Genomic DNA, 20374 nt, shown 5'->3' on the forward strand with positions numbered 1-20374 from the left:
AGATCTCTTAATTAACACCTCCCTTAACTAAATAAATTAATTTTATGCAGATGATGTGCCGTGTCTTCGCCATTTGAGGGTGACTGAGTAGCTGAAAACATCCCTCTTGGTGGAAAGAATTTTGCTTGACAATGTTCCTATAAGCAAGCCCAGCGCCGAGGTGGCTGCGGGTACGCGATGGGCACGAAAGGATGGGGGGAAGGAGTCCGCTGGCATTCCCCTGCTCCAGCATCCCTCTGCTTGCAGGAGAAATGCCTCACCAAGACCAGGGAGGGGAAGAAACCCCTCTGCAAAGACAAGACACGTGGGACACACACGCTTGTATCCTCGGGCAGCTGTAGATGCAGAACAACCCATCTCCTTTTCTTACCCGGAGCAAAATCAGCTGCAGCTACACCAAAGAATGGAGGAAAAGTCAGGGAAGGCTGGTGAACTCCTTGCTGCAGAGAGCGTGGTAAAAGACAGAACATAAAGGTTAAGATTAAAGGACTTTGGGACTCAAGAGCTAGGATTTGAGCACTTGACCTATAGGCACCTGATGGGCAAAGCAGATCCCACAGCCCCAGCCAAACGCAAGAGCGTCACTGCCTAAATAAGCATGGAAAATGGATTGCTCAGCCAAAACACCTTTGATTTGATACGTACACACAAGCCTCTCTCCAAATTCATCTTTCTCTTCAGGGCAGACGGCACACACACGTGAACACTCTCTCCAAAACACCTCACAAGGGATACGCTTGTCTTTCACATTTTACTACCCCACCTCTCTCTCTCTCTTTTAACCCCACAAGCAGGGGAGGAAGAGGGGAGGAAGAGGGGAGGAAGAGGGGAGGAAGAGGGGAGGAAGAGGGGAGGAAGAGGGGAGGAAGAGGGGAGGAAGAGGGGAGGAAGAGGGGAGGAAGAGGGGAGGAAGAGGGGAGGAAGAGGGGAGGAAGAGGGGAGGAAGAGGGGAGGAAGAGGGGAGGAAGAGGGGAGGAAGAGGGGAGGAAGAGGGGAGGAAGAGGGGAGGAAGAGGGGAGGAAGAGGGGAGGAAGAGGGGAGGAAAACTGGGTTGTGGTTGGCATACCCACAGCTATCTTCTATAAAGCAGCCACTGCTAAGATGATAAAAGCTTCCTATAGGGCCTTTGGTGGCTAAGAAAACAAAAAGCAACCATGAAAGCTTACCACTAAAACAGACATTCTGCTCCAGGTCTGACTCAGCAGTGCAGTCTTCGGTCCTTGAAGAAATGCGATTGTCCACAGGAACAGACTCGAGGCCAAAATCAGAATCGGATTATCCAGGTTATCAACAGGACGCCCTGAAGAAACACAGCCAAGAATTATTTCCTTCTCCTCCTTTTGCCCGTTGGAGCATGACAGAGAAAAAGACTCTCCCTGGTTTTATTTTTTTTAAGGAAATTAATTAGATTTTTAAAGAGGTTTGGATTTAAAATCAATTTCCCAGTTAGAAAACAAAAGGTTTACAGTTGGTGCAGCATTTAAGCTTGGGCTGCTTGTTTGCCTTACGGGATGGATGCACCAAGCCCAAGTCATCACTATTTCAATGAGAACTTCTTAGGGAACATTTAGGGGAAGCGTTCTTCCAATCACAGCCAGTTTAAAGGAGAGAGAAAGCAACTGCACTCCTGCCAAGTAAAACAGCACCAGGTAGCTCACACTGAAAGGTATTTTAAGGGAATGTCCACTTTTCTTTGCAAGAGCAAGGAAAACTCTCCCCAAGAAACCAGAGACGGGTATCGGTGGATTCTCTGATGTGTACCAAGGGGCTGGGTCTCCCTGAATTTCTCCCCCATTGGGACACCAGCAGCACCCCCTCTTTGCCCAGCTCGCCTCTGAAGGAACTGGTTCCAGGCTTGACCCTCTTATCTCCTACAAACAGAGCTTGACCTGGGCCATACTTGCAGCGAGTCCTATTCCTGTGGGGTGAATCAGAGCTAGAAGTGGATTATTACAATCCAGGAAGAAGCGTCCTGGCTTCTTTGGTGTTTACAGCTTTTATCGCAGAAAAACCCACCTGTGCTAGCTATAAAAACAGATAAAACCTCCCAGCCAAGGCTGCTCTACTCAAGATCCCACGTCACTAACAAATCCCCATGTACTCTGGAAATCCCCCCTCGGAGAGCAGGAGCTCTGGGAAAAGCTGTAAGGTTTTCCTCTGATTCAATCTGGCCTGTGATCCTGGCTTAGAGAAGCTCTAGAGACGAGCTTAACGCTGGCCGCACAGCACATCGCCATGTCAAACAGGGTCGGGCCGCGAGCTGGATCAGTGCTTCCATCATCCAGGCACCACCAGCAGCCACCAACGCGCGTGCTCTACAGCAAGACCAAGCCGTGGCAATGGGGAGAAGGAGGAAAAGCAGGCTTAAAAATACATTTGTATATACCTTTTTGTGCACCAGTGGAGCTGTTCCCACACCCAGGCGCTCTTTCATGGTGTCTTCACTTGTTTCCAGGCTTCAGGGAGATTTTGTCGCTGCAACGTAATGTAGATGTTGGTCAGCAAAGCCAATGGTATTTAACAGTACGACATAAATCCGAGCATGTTCCTGTGGTGCATGTGATTTGGTGTTCTAGGAAGATGCTGAGTGCATCCTCTGGGAAGGGGCTGGGGTCAAACACCACCTTGGAGGCACCTGGGCCATTGTGAGAAGAAAGTGTGGGGAATGGAAAGGAGATCTCCAAAGAGCATCAAGAGGCGAATTTAAGAAGAGCTGTAGAGGAAAGCTGGGAGATGGATGGGGACCAAAGACAACTTGGAGGGAGGAAAGAGCTTGGAGTAAGCAGAGAGCTGCAGGAGCCCAAGGGTGAGGAGGTGCTGGAAGCCATCACAAGGATGTAAGGCTGTTGGAGGACAGGGAGCCAGAGGTTGGCATCCAAAAGAAAGGAGACTGCATGCAGCCTATCTCAAAGTCTTTTAGGGTTTCTCACAGCCCTGGTGCCACCAGAGAGGATTTGATGAGCTGAAAAAAGCCTCACCTTGCAGTTTAAAAAGCGTCTATCTCCTACAGCCAAGAAGAAGAGGGAAAAGTGTCAACATCCCATACAAACTGCAAGGGAAGGAAGGAACGGGGAGACACGCAGAACCTCGACTTGGTTCACGTCCATTGATGGAAATAAAATCAGTTTGCCTCTAATTGCCTCCTTCCCACACTTATACCCAACCCATCCTTCGGCCTTTCTCACTCTAATTCCATTAATAGTTGACCCATTCCACCAAAGTCTGAGAAGACAACGGGCTCCCCAGGATACAAAGTTCCTACCAGCTCGCATGAAAATCTACATCAAGAGACACGTGGAGACCTGGGCAAGGACAGCAGCAAAGCAAAGGGTACCCAGAGATGCTGGACATGTCAGACAGACCAGAAGAGGGTGGTACAAGAAGGGTGGGGGTGTGGAGAACCATTGGGTTTTTCATTCATGTCCTCCTCTCCCCACTACTCCTGCCTTCCACAGGAAGCAGTTTCAATGCAGTTTCAATGACACGTGGCTCATCTGTGGCCTGAGAAGGAGCAAAGAAATTGTTCGCTTGCTCCCCAAACAAGCACAGGAAGGCCAGTATTCCTTCCCATTCCTGCCGTTTCGTTAAACTAATTTTATGCATGAGGTGAGACTGCATATTTCCTAAAAATAATAATAATAATAATGAATACATTTTTCTTGAGTGACAGCGTCAGTGATGGGGTTTTGAAAACAGTTCAAGAGAGCACATCTAGAAGCTGCCTGGTTAAAAACACACCATGAGCAGCCACAATGAGCACCTGAAGGGATTTATGAGGCTTTCTGGGTTCTTGTGGAGCAGAAAGGTTAAGGAACCGTGCCATACAGAAGATATACGCAACCTGTTCCCAAAGCTGCGTCCTTCTGAGGGCGAATCGATACCCATAGGATCCATCCAGGCAACTGGATTGAATGAGCAAACTGAGGGCACCGAAGCAGAGATTCACAGGTACTAACTTTGTTAGAGCATAACCCTTCAACTAGTCCAAAAGGTGACCCTGAATGGGGATGCCAGACAGCACCCGGATGAAAAAAAAGCCATTTTTGATGTGAGTAGGCAATCTCCAAAACCCACGTCCCCCATAGAGAATGACTCCAGCCAGTCCTTTGCCCAAACCCAGTTATAACAAAGGAGATGGGAAGACAAATAGATAAATCAAGTCCTTGCAGAAATACCAAGAAACGCAGAAGTAGCTTTGGAGGGAGAGAGCACGTCGCAACGAGAGATCTCGGGAGACAGTCCGTGCAACGCAAGGAGAAGGACAAGAGAGAAAAGCTTTTAGCACCTGTTTGCTTGCACTTATAAATAAGGAAAGAGGCAATTGCAGTGCGGGAGGACAGCAGACACCCATCTCCTCCTGAATCCTGCTCGCTGTCCCCTCGCTGAACTCCACACTTGATCGGAGCTGCAGCGAGGGAACCACATCCCGCTTCCCCAGCATGCACACAGACCAGCTTCCCAGGGAAACCACCTGTAATTAGAAAGCGAGAGTCATAAATACAACAGCTGAATTAAAAGCGAGAGATGAGTTTAAAGCAAAAAAAAAAAAACCCAGAGCTTGAGCACAGTCGAACTGCAGCGATTGCCCAGCCCTCGAGCCTGGTTTGCATGGCCACAGGCTGGCGTTTCCAGCCAAAGAACTTGCCCCTTTTTCCACCAAGAGACACCTTCCCCATCATTATTTTCCAGGGCTGAATGTGTTTAGCATGGATGACAAAGCGTAGTCATTTCCGAGGGCTGTTACAAGCAAGGTTACGGACACGGCCATCGCTGATTGAAGAACCCAACGCGCTTTGCTAAAGTAGAGCATCCTCCTATTTGCAACCCAGCACACAAGGCCATGGAGCACGGGTCCCTTCAGGCACAGACTAGAATAAAACAGGTATTTAACACAGTGGGGTGTCCAGGACACCTCCTCTACCTGACACAGGCTGCCCAGAGCGGCCAAGGCTTTTCTATTAGGTGGTTATGACCCACAACTGCACCAGAGCAAGCCCACGGCTGTAACCTCCAGATCTGGCCACCAAAGAGGCCCAAGTGAACCAGTGAGGTCCACAGCAGCTCCTCGGAGCCCTGTGGCACTTGGCTTTGCACCATCTAGCAGGAAATCCCACAGAATAGAACAGCGCCCTGAATGATAACAGGCAACAAATGGAAGTGTGGAGAGGAGGAAAAGCAGCAAAGTTCTGGTCACACGACAGACAGAAGAACATCGCAGCACACACTGCAAGCTCTTGGCTCTTCCTTTCTTGTGGAACACTCCAGGAGTTCTGGCTGGTCCTGTAAGAGAAAGGTGAAGGTGTTTGCACCCATCATCCCTTCACGGATAAGTAGGGGCTGTGCTTTAAGACTTTGGATACTCCGGACACCAGCTCCTCATTCCCACTTGAGGATGAGGAGAAGCTGGAAGACTTCAGTCCCTCTGGTGTGAAGTTACATCTGGAGAGCCAAGCGAAGCTGTGCCAAAGGTCCGACACCCTGCCTGCAAAAGGCACTAAAAGCCACGAGCGCTGGAAGAGCTGACCTGCCTGTCAATGCCTGGTTTCACAGCGCGAGAGGAAAAGTGGCTCCGACAGCCTCGCAAGCGTGGCGGTGAGGCCGTGGAGCGAAGCCAAGGCGCCGTGACCTCTGAGTCCCATTGAGGAGACCAGCAAACTTCTGTCCTGGCCCAGCAGGACGGGGGAGCAGCCGACCACGGGCAGCAGCGCCCCAGCTGGAGTCGGTCTCCCGGCTCGTTGCGCTAACGTGTGGAGATAAGACACACCATCAGCTATTCCCGGGTATTTTTAGTGCCTGATGACTCTCCTGGAAGCACGCCACAGCAGCAGGTCACAGCGAGGACTGCACAAGGGACAAATGTAGCCCCTTTGCGCCGGCAGCAATAGATAGCAGCCCAGGTTTGAAGAGGTCACTCTTCCTCCATCCTCATCCTCTCTTTGCCTGTTCACCTGCGGAGCAGCAGCCACCACCAGACCTGGCACAGAGAGACTGGGTCATAGAATCATAAGTTTGGGCTGAAGGGACCTTCCCAGCTCCCCCAGTGCCCCCCCTGCCATGACAGGGACATCTTCACCAGCTCAGGTTGCTCAGAGCCCCGTCCAGCCTGGCCTGGGATGTCTCCAGGGATGGTTCATCCACCCCCTCTCTGGCCAACCTGGGCCAGGCTCTCACCACCCTCATCGTGAAAACTTCTTCCTCATGTTCAGCCTGAATCTCCCTCCTTTAGTTTACAACCATCATCGCTTGTCCTATCGCAATGGGCCCTGCTGGAAAGCCTGTCCCCATCTTTCTTATTGGCTCCTCTTAAGTACTGAAAGGCCACAATAAGGTCTCCCCGGAGCTTCTCTTCCCCAGCTGAACACCCCAACTCTCTCATCTCCAGACCATGGAGGAGAGACTGCAATTATTTCTGAAGAGGGGGACAGGGTGTTGCCCCTGAAATGGAATAAAAGCAACAGCAGAAACCCTCAAAGGTCTGGTCCCAGGGGTACTAGAAGCTGTGTGGCAGCACCTGCAAACAAACCAACCCATCAGCCGGGGTCACCACTTCCCACAGCCCTGACCAGCACTGAAGCCGTCTTGGCATCTTCTAGACTAGTGGTGACCATGAGGAGAAGGAGCTCAATCCTTCAGTAGAGATCAGGCTGAAAATTAATGATGTCTTCCTTTCCGCTACCAGATGGACGCATCAAGAGGCATGAAGGAGGCAGCTCAGCAAGGAATTCAGCCTGGTTTTCCATCTCATCTAACATATTCCCCCCCAAAAAAGAGTCTTTACGACAGCATCTCAGAAGCAACGCACCGGATCAGCAGGAGGAGGAGAGGAGGATCAGCCCCGCCACGCGTGGAGCCCAGCACAACGTTGCTTTGGGTTTGAGTTACCGAAGAACTATTGATTTACTGTCCAGCAGCACTCGGGGGGCTGCAGCAGAGATGCTCCCATGCACCGCACAGTGGGGCTCGGCTGCTAAAACCCTCCTGCTGAGGCGCCCTCGCTGAGCAGAGCCACAGTAGCACTAAATAAATTAAGAGAAGGCGCGAGAATTTCAGTATTGGTTTTCCTGCTTTAGGATCCAAATCAACAAAGGGAGAAACTGGAAAAAAGATACTACACGCAGCACTCTGAAGTCATTCTACAGGTGCACGAAGCAAAGAGCTTCATCTAGGGGGAGGAAAAAGATCCAGCCCAACCGCCCCATACTTGGCATAGAAAATTTGACCTGGTTGGGATCTGAATATGTACAATGACAACAATAAAACAGTTGTGTGGCCGTATCCTATGCATCCATATCAAAAAACCCAAGGTGGCGAGGAGTTTGAAGGAGCACGCAGAAGTTGTGCAGTTTAGATTCTTACCGGTTCACTCCCTTTAAGGTCTTGCCCACCAAAGAGAAGCCGGGCCAGTCCCACCACCCCAGTGCTGTCCCCAGTGTCACTCGCCCCACTCTGCTGAGAAACTCGGCATCTTTGTCCTTCCATCAATGACTTATTCAGCCCCTTACCTGCAGCCCAATTACATGTTGAAGCATTAAGGGAATAATAAAAAAAAGCAACTTTGCTCTGTGCAAACTGCTGCTTTACTAAATTTGGTTGGTTGGTTGCGTTGTTTAGGATTATTTTTATTATTGCATTCTAGATATCTTTTCTATTTTGCTCCATGAAAAAAAAGAATTGGTAAGAATTAATCTAAAAGCTGCAATAATGACAGGGAAGGGGAACAGAGGTTTATAAAGGATGGGTGTTAATGGGGCTAGAAATGAATGCATTTGAGACACGAGGCAGTAGGTTCGGACATGAGGTGAAGCATCACAGTGAAGGGGTTTTATTCTGGCTGCCTGCAAACTTCCACATCCCTTCTCGCCATCCCCAGCTTCCCCATGTGATAAGATTGATAAAGATAACTAACTATGTAATTGAAACGAAATGAAAGGAGTGCAATGTTCTAAGGGATGCACTTGCCAGCAACAGGACAGAAGCAGCACCACAAAGCTTTGCTTCTCCATCAAGAGGAATTGTCTGAGTATCTGATGGAGCGCATGTGTGGCCGAGGCCAGTTAAGCGGTGAGTGAAGAATACAAATGAAGGCAGATGTTCTAAAGGCCTTACAGGTACCCAAAACACACACTGCAAGGCATCTGATTCCCCTGAAAACCTGGTATTTTCAACTACCTTGCTGAAGAGATTGCTGAAGATAATCCAGAAAGCTCACATAATACCTTACAGAGATTGGTTTTTTTATTATTATTCTTTCTTTTCTGCTCGGGGACACTTGGGATTCAGCGTTATGATTCGGTTTGCAGGAGGAATTTGGTCTTATGCTTCTCCTCCAGCCTTTTTGGAAGTGTTGGAGTGCATTTCTTAGTTATGATGGTAATGAATGAAGAAAGGCTCCAAGCCCGCTGTCACGGGCACAACCTGCAAGCAGAGAAATCCTTTTGCTTCCTCACACCCACTTGCATCCACTCGCTGCCCCTATTTTTAGCAAAAAGGCTACTTAGACACATCAGAAGGACAGACGGACGAAGAGGGATTGGGCGCAGAGATAAAACATTTAAAAGCACCGAGAATATGGCTCCTGACCGCATGGGAAAGTTATTACAGGCAGAAGAAAGCCAGCCACCTGCATGGGAAGGGAGCAATGCCAGCAACTGAGATCCCTATCAGGGGACAGGGAGGCGAGCGGGACGTGAGGAGAATTGGCATAAACATGAAGCCGAGGCAGAAATCATAATACAGAAAGGAGAAGGAGCATCGGGCTACACGGCATCCCCGGTTGGTGGGGTCCAGCCCTCCAGCAAGCGCCTGCTAAAGCAGGAGAGGTTTCATCCCTCCTGCTCCCACGGGGAGGCTTGTGCGCAGCCTCTAATTGTCAGAAACAATCTTCCAGTTTCCAGGCTGAATTTATTCTGGGCCCGTTTACCTACATTTGTTCCTGTGCCAACACTGTCCTCGAGCATAAATAGTTCTCCTTTGCTGACGCTCTCCCCTCCCCGTCTTTCACCGGTGTATTTATAGGCAGCTATCTTCCTCAGCCTTCGTTTTGCTAATTTAATTAAGCCAGGCGTTCCTCATCTTCCCTCCAAACACTCGAGCTTCATGTCTCTGATCACATCAGCAGCCCTTTCACAGCCCCGGTTCTTCGGTCCAGCTCCGGTGTCCCTCAGCCATACAATTGCCAGGGGTGATGTCTCCTAGAAAACAGATACTCATGAGCAGAGAGCCTAATGGCAAACGGACAGAGACGGGCTCGTCTTTTCTCCTGTCAGCTCTTTCGCATCAGTTAAAGATCATAAATAGCACTCTGGAGCACAAGCAGGTCCCGTAGTGCTTTGTAATGTGCTCGGTTTACATTTTGGCCGGGTTGTCTCGCCGTAATCCTGAACCGTTCTTCTTTTTTTCCAATTACGCTACGCCACTTTGTAACACCATATGATGCCCATCAGATTAAATATTATCCTATTTGGAGATAGAGAGCAGCTCGTATTTGCAAAAGGAGAACAGCACGTCCAGCCGAGGGGAGGACGTGAACACTGCCGCCTCACTCGCCATTCGGCTAAGAAGTCAAATCCCTGGACCTCGTAAATACTAAAGATCACACAAAAATGTGGCAACAAGAGGGAGATATATTTAGGTGATCCAAGAATTTTAAGAGAGCCAGCCATTTGGACCACCTAATGCTCATTTTAGTAAGAGCCAGGATACCAGAAATGCTTTCAAGAAGATGGAAAAAGCTAACGTCACATCAACATACACACGTAAGGTATGGCAAGCAAACCCACAGAGCTTTAAGGAAACTAGAGACTTTATGCTATTCTGTTTAAATATTTGCTTAACCGTGTTCATAACGTTGGATCTTTCATGCCAGTAGTATTTCCCATTTTCTAACGAGATGCTGGTGCTTAGCACGGCTTTCCTTCCATGCCAGGGAAAAAGGGATGGATTGATAAGTGCAGCCGCTTCCATGAGGACTCATGCAGGCTATGGCAAGGCAATCGCCACCCCCACGACTTCTGGGAGGTGCTTTGCTCCTGGATATGACACCTTGAGACAAACAGGCACAGAAACTCAGTGTCTTTGCAGCTGTGATTGCGCCGACGCTTATAAAAAGACTCTGTTGAAGAGCAACCCCGCTTTTCCACCTACCCAAAGATGTTTGTTAACCCAGAAAAACCTGCTTTCTGCCTCATGTAAATGTGTTTTTCTCCCCTTCTCGCTGATGACCAAGACCAGATCTACAGCAGCTTCGTTGCGATCCACAGAGGATAATGAACTTCTCGTGCTCCATCTCAACCTCCTCTTGACAGCAACCGATGCGGGGACCAGCGCCAGCCCTGCTGTCTCCCTGCTACAAGCTGTCCCTTGTGTCACCAGAACCAGAGGGGCACGTCACTCCATTTGGTGGCCATTGAGATGCCAGGCAGTCTAGAGGAACAAAGCATCACCCCGCGCACCATGGCATTGCTGCCAAGCGGGGCGTTATTTTTAATACCGTATCCCCAAAGGCTCATTGCAGGACTGGGTACTGTTTCGTGGGATGATTTTTAATCACCCAGCAAGCACCCTTCAGCCAAAACGGAGGGGAAAGGTGCAGCTGGAGACCAATTTGCTGTGGTGCAACCACCAGATATAGCAGAGGAACATGGAAATATCCCCGCAGAATCCCCAGTCTTTCAATAAATAAGGAAAGCTGCAGTTGAGATGTAAAGTAAGCAGGTGTTGTTTGTAGGACCGCAAATTGGGGTGCGACAGGGCCAGAGGAACAGTTCTCTCCAGCCACGCTCGTTTCTTTGCAGAAATGGCATTTGGTGTCAGCTCAAAGACACAAAAGCCACAACCCATTTCCAGCAGCATTAGAAACACAACCAACATACCAACAATTTGTCAGAACGACAAAACTATCAGGAAAAGAGAAGGGGGAAACATGTTTTTTTCGAGCTCCTCCATGGGGGATTTGCAAAGATCGGGTGTTAAAAATAAAGCAAATGGCCAGCGTCCCCCAACACAACTCACTGCGTCTGTGATTTGACACAGGACTCAAGATGCTCTTGTAATGTTTGGTTGGGTTTTTTCCAGCTAGAAACAAGAAGATCTAGCATGAACACCTTCTAGCTAAAAAGAAGATTATTAACACTGAGAGAGCGACTAAAAGCATCCAGCACTGTTGAAATATTAGCTTTTAATTGCAGCATTGCAATTCCCCACAACCTGCGCCCTTCTCCCACGAGATGCTCATGGGGACCCAAAGCTCAGGCCGGCAGAGATGGATGGCCAGCCCCGGGGTAGCGTGATTGATTTCCCTCGTTAGCCCCCATAATTAAGTGGGACAGAAGAGTGGCTGCACAGCCAGTGGTGGCCCAGGGACAGGGTACGGGAAGGGCAGCTTGTTTCGCTCAAGTTCAACGTGAGCAATATGTTTCCTATGAGCCCGTCCTTACAGAATAGATTGGTTTTTATTGGTGTTCCTTCTACAGTGAGCTTCTCCATTTTCCATACAAAAGCACAGGTGGGATTAAGGCTCAAACTGGTGATACTGGCCAGGTGTGGCAGAGCAAAAGGAGCTCTTGGTGATGAAGCAAGAGACGCCTCCAAGTTGCCACCAACCACCCCCAGTTAACATACAGCCTGAGAAGAAGCTCCCCGAAAAGGTTCTGACTTACAGAGCTCAGTTTAGCCCTTGACATCAATCCTTTTTCATTCCCACTCCAAAATAAAGCATTCCCTGAGAACTCAACGCCCACAATGCTGAAACCAAACCTTAGGCAAGGGGGAGAGAGTAAGAAATCACTAAAAACTTCTCCCCTTCCCATGGAAAAGTCCTCCTGTGATCTCAGCTTTAAAAGTAGGTTAAAACTGGTTTGGCTTGGGGCTTGGTGGTTTAGGGGAAGGGGTTTTGGGAAGCCAAACGAAGGCACCAGCCATCCTGCTGTCACACCCGCAGCACAATGAATGTGCGAAGCAACCGCTGGACCGCGGGCCACGGTAAAAATGAAAGATGGGAAATGGTGAATCAGCATAGACAGGAGGAGGAGTGAGCACGGGAGACATATCAGCCCTGTTGCCTCCGAGCCAGGTGGCCGGCCGGCCATAGCGGGGATCCCCTCGCTCAGTGGGCACCGGTGGACGCCTCCATTTCTCATTGCTCCCTCCAAAGCGGCAAATAAAACAGCAGCTCGGCTAAACACATCACACCAACCCCGCCGAGCCCTTGTCCTTTGCTGGCATCCCTGGATCTAGGGGCTTTCTCAGGAAACAAAACTCCACACCAGCTATTTTTCGTGCTGGCGTTCGGCCACGCTGGGCTCAGCCCCTTGCTCCAAGGCTCGTACACAAGTGCCCGTAATGCACACGTAGATAGGTCAGCGCCGGCCCGCGGGGCCGCTGCACACACGTATGCATTTGTCTTGCATCCTTAGGCAGGCTGGAAAATGTCACTTACTCGCTAGGCGATGGCTGCAGGTTTTGCTGCCCAAAGTGCCCACCTGCTCAGCATTTGCAGCGATGGGAGCGGGCTGCAGCGCATGGTTTCTCCTTGGTTTATACATTTTGCTTATTTATTTTGTTGTTGTTTTTTTTTTAAGGCAAACTGAGTGATTTAGAGCCCGAAATGGGGGCAAATGTCCCTTCCCACATACTTGTCCCTGTGTGGTGTCCTTCACCTCCCTTTTTGCTTTCACCCTGTCTGCTGCCTGGCTTTCAGCAGCACCATCAGGCAAAGCACAGAAACGCCCTGAGGAGCTGTCGTCCATCCCAAAGGCAAAGTCCTGACCGAGGAGGTGCTGGTGGTCCCTGCGTGGCCCATATCTATGTGCAGGAGCCGGAGGAGCCGCTTTTTCTTAGTCCATCCTTGGGGAGGCAGGTGAATGTCTGGCATGGGACTTACATTCACCGACGGGTGTCTGCTGTGGAACCCCATGCTAATTAAAATGACCAACCAAAATGATTCTAGGATTCTCTTGTACAATCTAAAGGGGGTTTGGGAGTAGGGATGGTGCCATAAAGCGCCAGGTGAGTCGTTGCTGGGCATGGAGGCAAGAAAAGATGGAAAGGATGAGCCTGAGCTGAGGAGCAGGGAGCCGAAGCTCTGCCCAGGAAGGCAGAGGGCAGCTGGGGATGCTTCAAAAGGGTGCTTTCTATCTCTTAGCAACAGATGCCAGAGAAGAAGCCAAGGGAGATGGTCAGTAGAGAGTTCTGGTTGAGGAAATAGGGGCTTTTCCCTCATTCTCCCCCTCCTTGGGCTCCTTACACACCACAACCCCTGAGCCGGGCTGCGTTTGGCCCTAATGGCCCAGGGAAGAGGTTGGGGGTGTTGTTCAGCCCTGCTCAGAGCTCCCCTCTCCCCTGTAGGAATCACCCAGCTTAACTCAGGACAACAGGGTCACGATTAAGGCTCAGGAGCTAAATGGGGGACCCCAAAATCCTGCGTAGGGTGGTGCTTAGCTGGGACGAGCTCTCTGCCCCTCAGGGTCTTTGCGCTGCCCAGTGTATTTTGGATTCCATCTGCTTGCTGGTCACTGGGTTCATCTGTAAGTAGTGACCAGGGCAATATTTACAGCACCAACAGGTTTGAACCCATCAGGGATTTACAGACATTAAGGGGGGGGAAACAAAACCCACCAAACCTGCATCTACGGGAAAAAGCAGCCTCTCCATCGCTGTATCGATTACAGAAGATGCATTAAAAGGTTTCAGCAATGATTTCTTGTCAATAAGCTGCATCTTCAAGTCCCAATGTCCTCACTCAAAGCTCTCCTGGGAGCAAGATGTCCCAGCAAAACAAAGGGACACACCACAGATCCGAGAGCAAAGGCAGCGGAAAGATAATAGGAACGAGATATTGGGCAGAGAGAAACAGATCAGAAACAGCAATCCGTATGAACACAGACAGATCACGGGTCTAAAGGAAGGTGATTCTTCACTCTGTGCCTATACAAATGATTTCCTTCCCTTCGCGCTCCCTCCTCCTCTCTCCCTGGTGATTTGGAGGCTTTGGGAGCTGCAGTAAGTGCGACTGTGTTCTCCATGTGAGTCAGCCAAAGATTTAAGTAGGCAGGAGGAAAGCGCTCTCATTTTCCATCCGTGTTCAATAGAAAGACAGTAAATATATATATATATATACACACATATATATATATATATATATCAGGGAAGAGTCCAAGCTGGGAATCATTAAAAGAAAACACAACCAAGAACATAGAGAGATGGAGTAGAAAAAGATGCTCGGGCGATCCTTCCAGCTCTGAGCCGCCCTCTGGCACCTCTCAGGTAGGTAAAGTCTTAATCAGAGATTAATCTGCCAAGCTGGAGACGGGCAAAACCAGCCCAGGAGGAGGCTCCTCCACACCAGGTGAGATCTGATAATCCCCAGGGGAGAACTAAGGAGGAGAGCCGGCCATCGTGTCCACTCGGTCCTTGGGTGCTAAAGCGGGAGGAGCAGAGGGTTATGGTAAAGCTGCTCTATGACTGCTGATTATCAGCCTGGGCCCGCTAATTCTGCTCTCTAAATCCCTAAAACTCTGCGCCTGACCCCGTCAAGCGAAGGCTGTTTGAGGCGGGCGCTGGTGTGATGGGTGGTGTGCGATGCAAACCCCATTTCCTAAGGGAATAGGGTACACGCAAGTCAAGACATCCGTCCATCCGTCCCTTCGCTGATCATTTTCAAACCCATTAGTCCATTTTAACTCCACCCAAAAAGAATGGAAGAGACCCCCTCCAAAAAAATATCACTGGGTACCACCAATGTCATCCCCCCCGGTGAAAGCAGACAGAGGGGACATTTTTCTGATTCAGAGGAAAACAAGCAGCCATGGGGAATTCCTCCCTTGTTAAACTCCAGAGAAACCACACAGCAGCTCCACGATGAGCCCAACCGCAAGCCAAGAGCAGGGGGTGTTGGGCATGCAGGTCACGGGATGGCTGATTTTCATTACAGGAGGAAAATTCAAGAGGGTGGAACAGGAGAAGCTATTCTTGATGCAACCAACACTCACCCTCGGAGACGTGGCGCTGCAAGAACACGTGTGTTCTGTCCTTCCCGTGCCACCGCGACGTTCCCAGCTCACAAGACCAGGAAGACTGTGGGATGAGGCTTTGGCTCGTTCTTTTCTTCTTTCCGAGACCTTCGTCTTTTCCTCACCACCAGACGGCCTGGAGCCCATCCAAAGCTTTCCAGGAGCATGCACGCCTTGCAGCTTTTCCATTCTTCTCGACATTGTAAAACTGTCTTGTAAAAGCAAAATTAAAGGCTTGAGTGCTGGCCACAAAGCCCTTACCGTGGACATGTTTTCTGTTGTATGCAGCTCCGAGACAGAAGAAGGGGGGTGGAAGTGAGGAGAGAGCTTTATGCATTAAACTTTTTATAAATCTATTGAAGGTATTTCATCGCTTCCCGACATTCCTCTATAAAATCCACTCAGCTACATTTACAAATTATAAAATTAGCTTTATGTGCAGGGTCCAGCTAATGGCCCAGCTAAATCTAGGGAGCAGGAAGATTAGATGCTTCTCCCTTCTTCACGATGGAGCTTATTTTGCAGCATCCCTGTGCAGGGAGTAGCACTGACCCTGGGTGGAAGACTTTTCCCTCCCAAAAAGGTCAAAGGAGCCCTGAGCACTAACTGGAGAGTGTTGGAGAAGCCACATCTGCAGTGAGCAAACAGAGCTGGATGGCCCAGGGCAACTTCTGTGGTCCACAAAGGCGGAGCATTCCTGGTAAATTAGGAAACAAACAACTGGAGAACTTAAATATCACGCAAGATAATACATGCATTTGGGATGAAGGGAAAGGGGTGCAACATTGAGAACTTTTTGAGAAAAAGGGACAATTTTCATCACTCTCCTTATTTTTGGGAAACAGGCACGCACCTCACATAGAAGACCATGTTGGAGGCCAGTATCTAGTGCAGTGCCTCAGGGGTCAGTACTGGGGCCTATATTATTCAATATATTCATTAGCGATTTGGACGAGGGAACAGAGTGACTATCAGCAAGTTTGCTGATGACACTAAGCTGGGAGGAGTGGCTGACACTGGAAGCTGTGCTGCCATCCAGAGACCTGGACAGGCTGGAGAGCTGGGCGGGGAATAACCTGATGAAATTTAAAATGGGAAAGTGCAGAGTCCTGCATCTGGGCAGGAACAACCCCAGGTTCCAGTATAGGTTGGGAAATTACATATTAGAGAGCAGTGTAGGGGAAAGGGACCTGGGGGTCCTGGGGACAGCAGGGTGACCATGAGCCAGCACTGTGCCCTTGTGGCCAGGAAGGCCAATGGTACCTGGGGTGTATTAGAAGGGGGATGGTTAGTAGATCGAGAGAGGTTCTCCTGCCCCTCTACTCCGCCCTGGTGAGACCACACCTGGAATATCGTGTCCAGTTGTGGCCCCTTAGTTCCAGCAGGACAGGGAACTGCTGGAGAGAGTCCAGCGCAGCCACCAAGATGCTGAAGGGAGTGGAGCATCTCCCATGTGAGGAAAGGCTGAGGGAGCTGGGGCTCCTTATTTTGGAGAAGAGGAGACTGAGGGGGGACTTTATTAATATTTATAAATATACAAAGGGTGAGTGCCACGAGGATGGAGCCAGGCTCTTCTCAGTGGCAAACAATGATAGGACAAGGGGTAATGGGATCAAGCTGGAACACAAGAGGTTCCACTTAAATTCGAGAAAAAACTTCTCAGTGAGGGTGACGGAGCACTGAACAGGCTGCCCAGAGGGGTTGTGGAGTCTCCTTCTCTGCAGACATTCCAACCTGCCTGGACATGTTCCTGTGCGACCTCACCTGGGCGTTCCTGCTCCAGCAGGGGGACTGGACTGGATGATCTTTTGAGGTCCCTTCCAATCCCAAACATACTGTGATACTGTGACACCCAGCGAACTGCATCTGACCATTGCAGCATCGCGTTTCCCTGTGCACCTGGGACATGGATACCTGGCAGCTGAGTTACTTGCACTTGGTACCCTGCCACGCTCCTCAGAGAAACACCGAGCAGCACCAGCCTCATTACCAGTGGGCTCCCATTTCTTGGCTCCAGCCCAAAGCATTACCCCACATGGCTCTACAAAAGCGCTAAAAACCCCACTACAGAAGACCGGACCAGCGTAAATATTAATTCGGCACAAGAAGAAGGAGAAGGGGTGATACATTTCTGCTCTTCTTGCACAGGGCCAGCATCTCTGCTGCCCAGCTCTGTGCTTCATCATTGCTCACATCCTCTCCTCGGTCCCTCTCCGGGCTCCCCGGGTATTACTCGGGGTGCTCACCTGGTCCGTAGGGATGCTGCCCGCTTCCCCGTGGCATCCCAGCGCTCCAGGCCTGTGAGAAGGGATCTTACAGCAGAGCAAAGTCGCCTCCAGATGCGTTTGGCCACTTGCAAACCCTTGCACCGTTCCCCTGGTTAAGGCTGGAGGAAGAAAACAAGAGCTAATCAGCCTCAAGCATGGGGGACATGAAGGGAACAAGCTTCTTCAAGGCAGGTGCTCAGCTTTAGTTCTTTGCTCCCTTGTAAAAAAAAAACACAATCATTTCCTTCTGTAGCGTATTAATCAGCACGAGTCAGCCTCAGCAGGGGCTGTGAGGACACACTGTTATTGCAGGATTATTTACTTTTATAACCTTTACAGAGATAACTACATTAGAAAAAACTCGCTCGCACACACCAGCAGCGACCGCCTGATTCATTCCTGCGCCCTCCCGTTTGTACACGTGTGCCAAAAGGGCCGATGCTCCGGTTGCCACCGCGTCAGCCTCCAAACTGGCACTGTCCCCATGCAGGGGTGGCTTTGGAGGGTGGCTTTTTAGCAGGTTTGCCTTTCAGAGGGCCTGGGGGTGCCTGTCTCCCACCCCACAGGGCAATGGCACTCGAGGGCTCAGGACCGGAGGTCACCCAGGGTTGTGCATGGCACCTCATGGTGGCACAAGCCCAAGTGGCTGGTGCAGCAGGACCCTTGGAGCCTCCTCATTGCTCCCACAGGGAGCATCCAGCACGCATCAGTCACCAGCCTTCCAATGGTCCAAGGTCATTGCGTGCCACGAGCGAGCCTGCACAAAACGGGGAGCCCTCCCCTAACAACCAGCCCATCCGACCCCAACGCATCCCTCAAGCAAACAAATGAGCGACTTCTCCTCTGCGCTGCCCTCTTCTTCTTCTCCCTGCCTTCTGATGCACAGCTGAAGTTCACCGTGGCACTGGGACCATGCCCAGGGGCAGGTATTGCACCTCTCCGCATTTCTGGGTGAGGCGCTGCCCATTTCCAGTGAACGCACCAGCAACAACTGTGCTGGGTGCAGCCCTGAACCTCTCCAAAAATCAAACACACATGGCAAAACCAGCACAGTTACCTCTAGTCTCTGCTGCGATGAGCCAAGCCTTGCAACACAAGTGTTTTTCCATCCCCGATTTCTATTTGCCCCCTTGCACCCTCTGGAGTTGTCTCCCATTTCTGTGGAGCTCTGTGGGCGACGTCCGGATCTACAGACACATAAAGGAGCCTTTGTTTACAAGATAAGAGCCACAAAATGCAAGTAAAAAGCCCCAAATAGCGCGAGATCAAACAGGGTCCGCACCTACCCCTTCAAAGCATCCAGGCTGCAAAGCTCGCTGTAAGCAATGGTTTTGTTTGCAACATTAAATACGATACTAAAAGCATCTTCAGTGGGAAAACAACATGCATATGAGTTTGTTTATGTTATAACTTTAATCTCTCCAATAACAGGACTTTAAAGCTTATTTTAGGCTGTAAAAATAATACTGAGTAATGAATCAAGGCCTTAAGAGGCTGATAAGCAGCAGGGGACCATCACAGAGAGTGTACTCCTGATTTAATTAAAGTCTTAAACATACTCCAAGAAACAAAATCCATCCACCCATCAATATGATGAAAAGACTGCAAGTTCCCTTAAAACTCACCCAGGCCACCTCGTGAATCTCCTGTTTGGGAAAGTGAGGAAAAAATGCCGTCTTCTTTCACTTAGCTCTTCAAATCAGCCATTTCCATGCTTGCACGAGCCGTTTCCCTATCCCAGGAGAGGCTGGTGGGAGCAACACCTGTGCAAGGGGGAGGCTTCGAAGCTTCTGGCAGCAGGGATGCACAAAGCCCAGTCCCCAGCACCCACCCTGCAGCTCAGGCCACATGTCACCTCCCCTCCCAATGTTGTTCCTCCAGCAGCCTCTGCAGCATTCAACCTTCTGGTGTCCCTTGTGTTGCAAAAGGGGATCTGAGACACCTCAGATGGCAGGAGTTATTTTAAGGCGTTGCTCTTCAGTGCTGGGACGGCCTGGGGACCGCTCAGATCACAGAATCCCAGAGTGTCAGGGGCTGAAGGGACCTGGAAAGCTCATCCAGTACAATCCCCCCATGGAGCAGGAACACCCAGATGAGGTTACACAGGAAGGTGTCCAGGTGGGTTGGAATGTCTGCAGAGAAGGAGACTCCACAACCCCCCTGGGCAGCCTGGGCCAGGCTCTGCCACCCTCACTGGGAAGAAGTTTGTTCTCATATTTAAGTGGAACCTTTTGTGTTCCAGTTTGCACCCATTGCCCCTTGTCCTGTCACTGGTTGTCACCCAGAAGAGCCTGGCTCCATCCTCCTGACACTCATCCTAATTTATATATCTGTAAACATCAATAAGGTCACCCCTCAGCCTCCTCTTCTCCAAGCTAAAGAGCCCCAGCTCCATGTCAACACCTTCCCCATTTCACTTGTTTTGGCTTGCACTGGTGGCTTATTATCTCCATTTTCACAGCAGCGAAAATTCAGATCACGCTTCACCGTCACGCCCAGCATCCCAGAGGGTAGTCACATCTGTGTCGGTACCCAAGAACCAGAGGGGATGGACACCTGAGACATGAGGACTTCTGCAGCTGGACCTGGTCCTCCTGGAGACCCCAGGTTCCAGGGGCCTCCACAAAGGAGCCTCGGAGCATTCCCGGTTCAGAGAGGCGGCCGGACCCATCTGAAAGCAGAGAAGCCGAAGGGAATCAAGTGGATACTCATCATTAGGCATGCGAGTAACGTCTTCCAAATCAGAGCTCAGGCAACCAAATGAAAAAAGCAAATATTTGCTGGAATGAAAATGTCAAACGCTTGGCAGCTTTCCTTGTGCCTTGTGTTTCTGTTCATGGGAGCTTCGACCAGCTAATAAACATGTAACTCATGGATTTTTATTATTATTATTATTATTATTATTATTATTATTATTATTATTATTATTATTATTATTATTATTTGGTCAGGGAGGTGGGGCAACTCAAGAAAGTTTTGCTTATTTCTTACCAAACAAAATTAAAAGGAGAAAACGGGGCAAAAAGAAAATATCTCTTCACTGGCAGAGCGTAAAACACTGATTTTCAAAGTCAGCAGCGGCTTCGTTGAAGCTCCAAA

At 49.9% G+C, this 20374-nt stretch overlaps 1 protein-coding gene across 5 annotated transcripts in view; it reads right to left on the minus strand.

Annotated features, from left to right (window-relative positions):
• Positions 1–20374, minus strand: part of SGPL1 (sphingosine-1-phosphate lyase 1) — a 231618-nt gene that overhangs the window by 138902 nt on the left and 72342 nt on the right. For all 5 annotated transcript variants that reach the window (XR_014184160.1, XR_014184161.1, XR_014184162.1 and 2 more), the window contains 6 exons: positions 18901–19946; positions 18333–18462; positions 17255–17394; positions 14988–15220; positions 2387–2475; positions 1167–1300 (listed from right to left, as the gene is read on the minus strand). The gene's annotated coding sequence lies outside the window, so the exon portion shown is untranslated. The remainder of the gene's footprint in view (positions 1–1166; positions 1301–2386; positions 2476–14987; positions 15221–17254; positions 17395–18332; positions 18463–18900; positions 19947–20374) is intronic.

Source organism: Streptopelia decaocto, assembly GCF_964273445.1.
Source record: "Streptopelia decaocto genome assembly, chromosome: 5".
NCBI classification, from domain to species: Eukaryota; Metazoa; Chordata; class Aves; order Columbiformes; family Columbidae; genus Streptopelia; species Streptopelia decaocto.